Source organism: Anastrepha ludens, chromosome 5, assembly GCF_028408465.1.
Source record: "Anastrepha ludens isolate Willacy chromosome 5, idAnaLude1.1, whole genome shotgun sequence".
NCBI classification, from domain to species: domain Eukaryota; kingdom Metazoa; phylum Arthropoda; class Insecta; order Diptera; family Tephritidae; genus Anastrepha; species Anastrepha ludens.
The window spans coordinates 4,641,638-4,647,667 of NC_071501.1; positions in this window are offsets into that span (position 1 = coordinate 4,641,638).

The window sequence follows — 6,030 nt, forward strand, 5'->3', positions numbered from 1 at the left end:
ATAGGATAGAATTATATACTTATTTATGTACACATGCAGATTGCTTTGAAATTGGATTGATGCGCAAATGCATGTGTGTATGTATCTATGTATGTATGTAATTTCAAAAAATTACGCTATAGAAGAAATTAAATAAAAATATCACTTACTTTTTGTTGCTAATGTGTGTACCTAAGCTCGGTATTGAACAACAGATACATGACATATGTATGTATATGTACATGTACCTACCCTGGTGAGTGGTCAATAGTAGGTAGATATTTCTTTGTATATTTAGTTATAGGACACTATTTGTAATAAATAATTATCATAGTAAATGGTTTTTGAAGTATTTATGTACGTATGCTTTTGCTAAAGGCAAAATACCTTAACGCTCTTCCTTTTAAAGTAAACAATTTTTTTTAATTCGATAATAAAATATATATTATTTATTTCTCTTAAAAAGAAGTCTGAAATAGATTACGTATTTCAGTGTCACATGAAGTTTATTTTCTTATTAATAAATAAATAATGAATTTAAACTTAATTAATTCTAAAATCTGTTTAAATAGTTATTTCCTTTTGTTTTGGTGTAGAAATATATTACTAAAGCTGATACTAAGTATTGTTTAAATTTACTCCTTGAAGGTTGGACAATATTACCAGCATTAGAAAAAACTCGCTCGGAACTTGCTGATGTAGCTGGTATTGCAAGATATTTCTTGCATTTTTGTATTGCGACAGGGAACGTGTTAATATAAGCCTTTGCGTGGTTATTGAATTTGCATACATAGGTACATGCACTTGTACAGAAACCGATTAGTAGTCCGCTAATCTAAGTAAATATTTACCAAAAATATTCGAATAGTGAGGTATTCGAATAGTAAGGTATTTAAATAGTGAGGTGGTATTCGAATAGTAAGGTATTCGAATAGTGAGGTATTCGAATAGTGAGGTATTCGAATAGCATTATTCGAATAAACGAATAAAAAATTCGAATAAATATTATTCGAATTACGAATACCTCTCGAATAAAAGATTTTATTATTCGAATAATTTTTATTCGAATAGTCCCACCCCTAGTTCATGCTGCTTTTGGTCGAGTTTTGGTTTGGAGCAGTTTTGTTACAAATTTTGCGGCGACCCGTCTCATGCCCAAATCATTGAAAAAAATCGAATAGCGCGAGCCAATCGATATGTCTAGGTCTTCAACAACTTCTCTAACGGTGATTCGTCGATTGGTCAATACCATTTTCTTCACTGCATCAATTTTTTCGTCTGTTACACGCTTTTCGTCGTTCACATCTTCTCGGCCTCCTGAGAACATTTTGTGCCACCGATAAACGTTGCTTTGGTCCAAAATGGCTCTGTATGACACAGTCAACATTCGGAATGCATCCGCGCACTTAATTTCGTTTTTCACACAAAATTTGATACAGGTTCTTTGATCCATCTGTTTGAATAGGTAAAAATCGAAGACGAACCGAAGCTCGTGCAAGCAAAGCAGCTGTCAACAATTAACTGAACATTCAAAATGGTCGAACTCGTCGGCAAGAGTGAGAGACATGAGTACCGACATATCACCACAAAAAAATCGAAATTCGAATATGCGTAACCTGCGAAAATTCAAAATTCGCGATACTTTTTGAACACACCTCGTATGTAAGTAGTTGGATTTTATATTACAGTTACGAACATATCCACTTACAAGCCCGCATTTTAAGGTCAATGCGTTTCAAGTTTACGATTACCCGCAATATAAAAGGTGCTCAGTAACGGAGAGAGAGAGAGGGAGAAGCAAAAATATTTTTTTCTGTGCGTAGTACAAATAACTGAAAAGTTGCTTTTTTTTAGTTAGGTATTTTATAAAGTATTTTAAATATCATATAATTAGTATACATACATACATACATATATAGGGTTACCGGGTTAGTCATCCTTATTTAAGGGCATTATTTTATAGGTAATTTCTGATTAATTTAATTAAATGATGATAAGATGTGCGTCCACATTTTTAGTTGTTAGTTCAATTTTCCCATTTTTTTGTTTTTGTGTGTTTAGTGAAAAGCTATGTCAATCAATAAAAATCATCAAAACCAAGTCATGGCAGTTACAAACGGCTGCCTGATTAAGTTTTGAATTAAAGATCTTTCACTAAGGTTTTCTTACTTGAAACTACTTAGTGGAAATTATTGTTAGCTTAGAAATAGTAATATTCGTTCCCTCGAACTGGAGAATATTTTCAGATTTGCCAAAGAATCTGGAAAATTCTCACAGGACTTTCTATCTCTGTCTCTATTCTATCCTATCTCTTTTTTCTGTTACTTCTCTCCTTTCCTCTCTAGGAGTAACCAATCTCTCGGTGTTTCTTGGCTCCTTTTCCTAAAAAACAAAAAAAAACAAAAAATTCCACTTTTAACAGGGCACACAGGGCGAAGATGAGGAGTCCATAGAACATCTCATCATCGAATGTCCGGGGTTGACGCATAGAAGGAAAAGGTTTTTAAACACGTTCATGGCTAAAGGCCCATACCTTAACCCTTTACTACCATTAACCATTACCCTGTATTCTACAGTTTTTTATCACTAATTCATTATTCGTATTAGGAGATAAAGTAGTTCAACAATTGAAAGTCAAATAATCGCAATAACCTTTGCGGTTAGACGCTCCAATTTCGCTTTTAAGTATTCGTAAGTTTGTAATAATACTCGCATATGTATGTGTGTACAGAAACAAATCATAACGACAAGATACTGCATGCTCAGAATCGTGTAAAGTGTATGAGACATTACTGACGGGCGACCTGGCTAAATTGCTGCTACTCGGATGGCGCTCAGCATATTCGGTCATAAGTTCAATCTTCGCGTAAAAAGTATTGCATCTCTGTTTTGACCACTTTTGCTTTTTTTAATTTTCATTACTTTTTAAGCAGAATATAGTTCACTCTGCAAGAATTGCCACAGAAGCCAAATTATCAGACTTTGAACACAATTTACAAAACTTCGGTTTTTATCATAATTTCAAACTTCTTAAATTAGGATAAGCAGTAAATGGCTATAAAATAGTACACTTAATTTTTTTTTTGTATTTCTAATAAAGAGTTAAAGCTCTTGGTGTAAATTTGTTGAATTTTTATGATTTTTGTATAAAGCTTGAAATTTGAATTTAAAGGTATGCATTAGACAATGAGAAACATTTTTATTAAACAAAACTAATTCCCAAAAAAAAAAAATAATCAAAACAGTTCAATGTTAACGATCTATCGTTTTTTCGCGAGCTTTTCAATAAGAACAAATATCAAGTGACCGCCATGGTTCCACTGTAGATGGCATATCCTAGTAGATCACTTTTGAATGACATAATCGTATGAATGGAGCTCAATTTCGAAGAAATAAGGGCCGATGTTACTGCTGGACCAAAATCCATGCCAGACAGTAACCTTTTCGCAGTGTTAAGCGCACCTTACTAATCTTAGGTAGATTTTCGTCTCTCCAAATCCAGTAATTGTTCTTCTGTACAAAGCCACTTAACGAGACATCAACCTTATTACTGAAAATGATTTTTTTCCACACCCTTCGCACAGGATTTTTAGTGAATTGATCTCTGACTTCGGTAACAAATTTCAACAAACTCAACTTATTATTCCATCTTGGATTAATAAGTAGTCTCGTCAAATTTGACAGGTGTAGATCTACCAAGTTGGCTGTTGTGCACTATCGATATTCGAGCCCTTCTGCTGAAAAAGCCTTTACTCATGTACAGTGGTGTTCACGGATTTAGCACTCTTTGCCACGACAACCTTCTCTCTATAACTTTTCTTCTTAGCAAAATCATTAAATCATTACTAACATTTTCCTTGGAAAGTTGTTTAATAAGTAGAGAGCAAGTACCGCTACAGTCGGTGTTTGTTATATTCCTCCTTTCCTTATAAAACTCACTTACATGCGAGTAGCATGAATAAGAATTGAGGTCGAATTTAGCACAGATAAGAAATCTTAACTCAAATTCTTTAGTAAGTTTTAACGTTCCAAATTTATTTGTAAATTATGTCGAAAGGAATCTTGCAACAGCTTTCGCAGAACTAAAAATATTGAAGCATTTGCGATGTTCTAAAAAGATGTTCGGAAATATGTTAACCTAAAAAATGAAGCTCGCCGCAGAGCGCGCAAAACCACTGCTACCTAAGATGAGCTAATATAAATAGTGCCATTGGCAGACCCATTTAAAGATTCAGTTATCCAGAGTGAAGTGTTATCAATGGCATTACATATTTTCCAAAACAATTCTTGGGCGATTGAAAGAAAAAATGTAGGTAATTGCCCAGCGTAACGCACTCCACTTATTTAAAAAAGTAATCAAAAACCTGAACCTCTGTTCGCCACACATATCAAAACCGATGAATTTTCGAAAAAGCCTTTTGTGGAGTGATAAATCGAAGTTCTGTTACATCGGATCTAATGAAAATATATATGTGCATATGGCGTCCACCGAACAAGCAGCACGATCCACATTACACCCAAACTCTATAAAGCATAGCGGTGACATTGTTTTGGTATATGAACCTTTTTTCTGGTCTGACGTGTATCCATTTCATGAAACAAATACTTATATGGACCGATACCTTTTTAGATCCATAACAGCCGTAACGATACCATATGCAGAAGAAAATTTGATCTTACGATGGCGTTCCCTGCATGAAAATGATCGGCATGAAATGTATCGTAAATAATATTGATGTTTCAAAGATACTTCTCAATCCCATTGAGAACCTTTCGAGAGATATTGAGCAGGCCATTAAAGCAGTAAAACCCAGCGAGGTGAATGCCTTGTGAACATAAATTGAAAATACGTGGAACGGAATACCTCAGAAGAGATGTTCCGCCGTTGAGAGGATTTTGTCACGGCGACCTAATACTGCCTTTGAAAATAATAAATTTCGAACTAAATACTAAGTTTTTGACGTGATAACGTCTTATAATTCGATTTAGCCGGCTGCACGCACCAAAAAATGCGTCGTTATCTTGCTCATTCGTCGTTATCTTGCTCATGCGGCGTTACCTTGCTTGAACTGCAAGCGACAGCGCGGAACGAACGACAAAGAGCACAATCGGTCCCCGCGTTCGGCAACGTTCAACATCTGGCTCTGTCCTACTTGAGTGAGCATATGTATGTATGTATATGTATGTATATGCGCATTTGTATATAAATTCACATACTTGTATTTGCATATGCCTTCTTCCTGTGTGCATGGTAATGAACCGTTTCTCTGTTGAGAATAGGACAATGACAGGAAAAGTAGGAAATAAAAGGGGGTGTTTCGAGTGTAAAGTGTCTTGAAAAAGTCAAATCGATGATGTTGCCTCTTAGTGTTGTTGACTTATTAACGTCCGATGCACAATCGAAATTTAAGATATCTTTCATGAATTTGATAAATGTTTCGTCATTTTTCACGTTTGTGTAAATGTAACTTGACCTATTCCATTGCGATTCCATTTACCTCCTTCTCTATATCCATACAAAATATCTATCAAACAAATAAAATTAAAAGTATCTTTTGAAAAATGCAACCATTCCATCAGTATTTTCTTATGACGTTGTCACGTCAAACTATCGTCAGTATACCGACTTTACAGACAACCTCTTTTTTTTCTTCTTTGTAATATACATTTTTTTATAGTTAAACATATGAAAATTTTTGAAGTGCTAACTTCGTGTTTTGAGTGAGTTTTATCGGGAAGGAAGGAATCAGATCCCGATTTTAGCTGTACATGCGCCCTACTTAGTAAAAAACTTCACAAGAAAAATGTTAGTAATCTTGTTAGAGAAAGTTGTGCTGGCATAGAGTGCTAAATTCCTGAGCACCACCAGATTCAAAAAAAAATGTTTTAACATGAAAAGGGCTCTTCAATTCTTTTTAACGAAATTGGACGTCCAATCGGTCTGCGGATTTGTTTTGTTGATTTCATATAATATTCTTCTCAGCCTTAATACACCTAACGTACAGTGGTTTGTAAAGCGCACAGCCAATCACTTGTAAGTCCCCGTTCAGC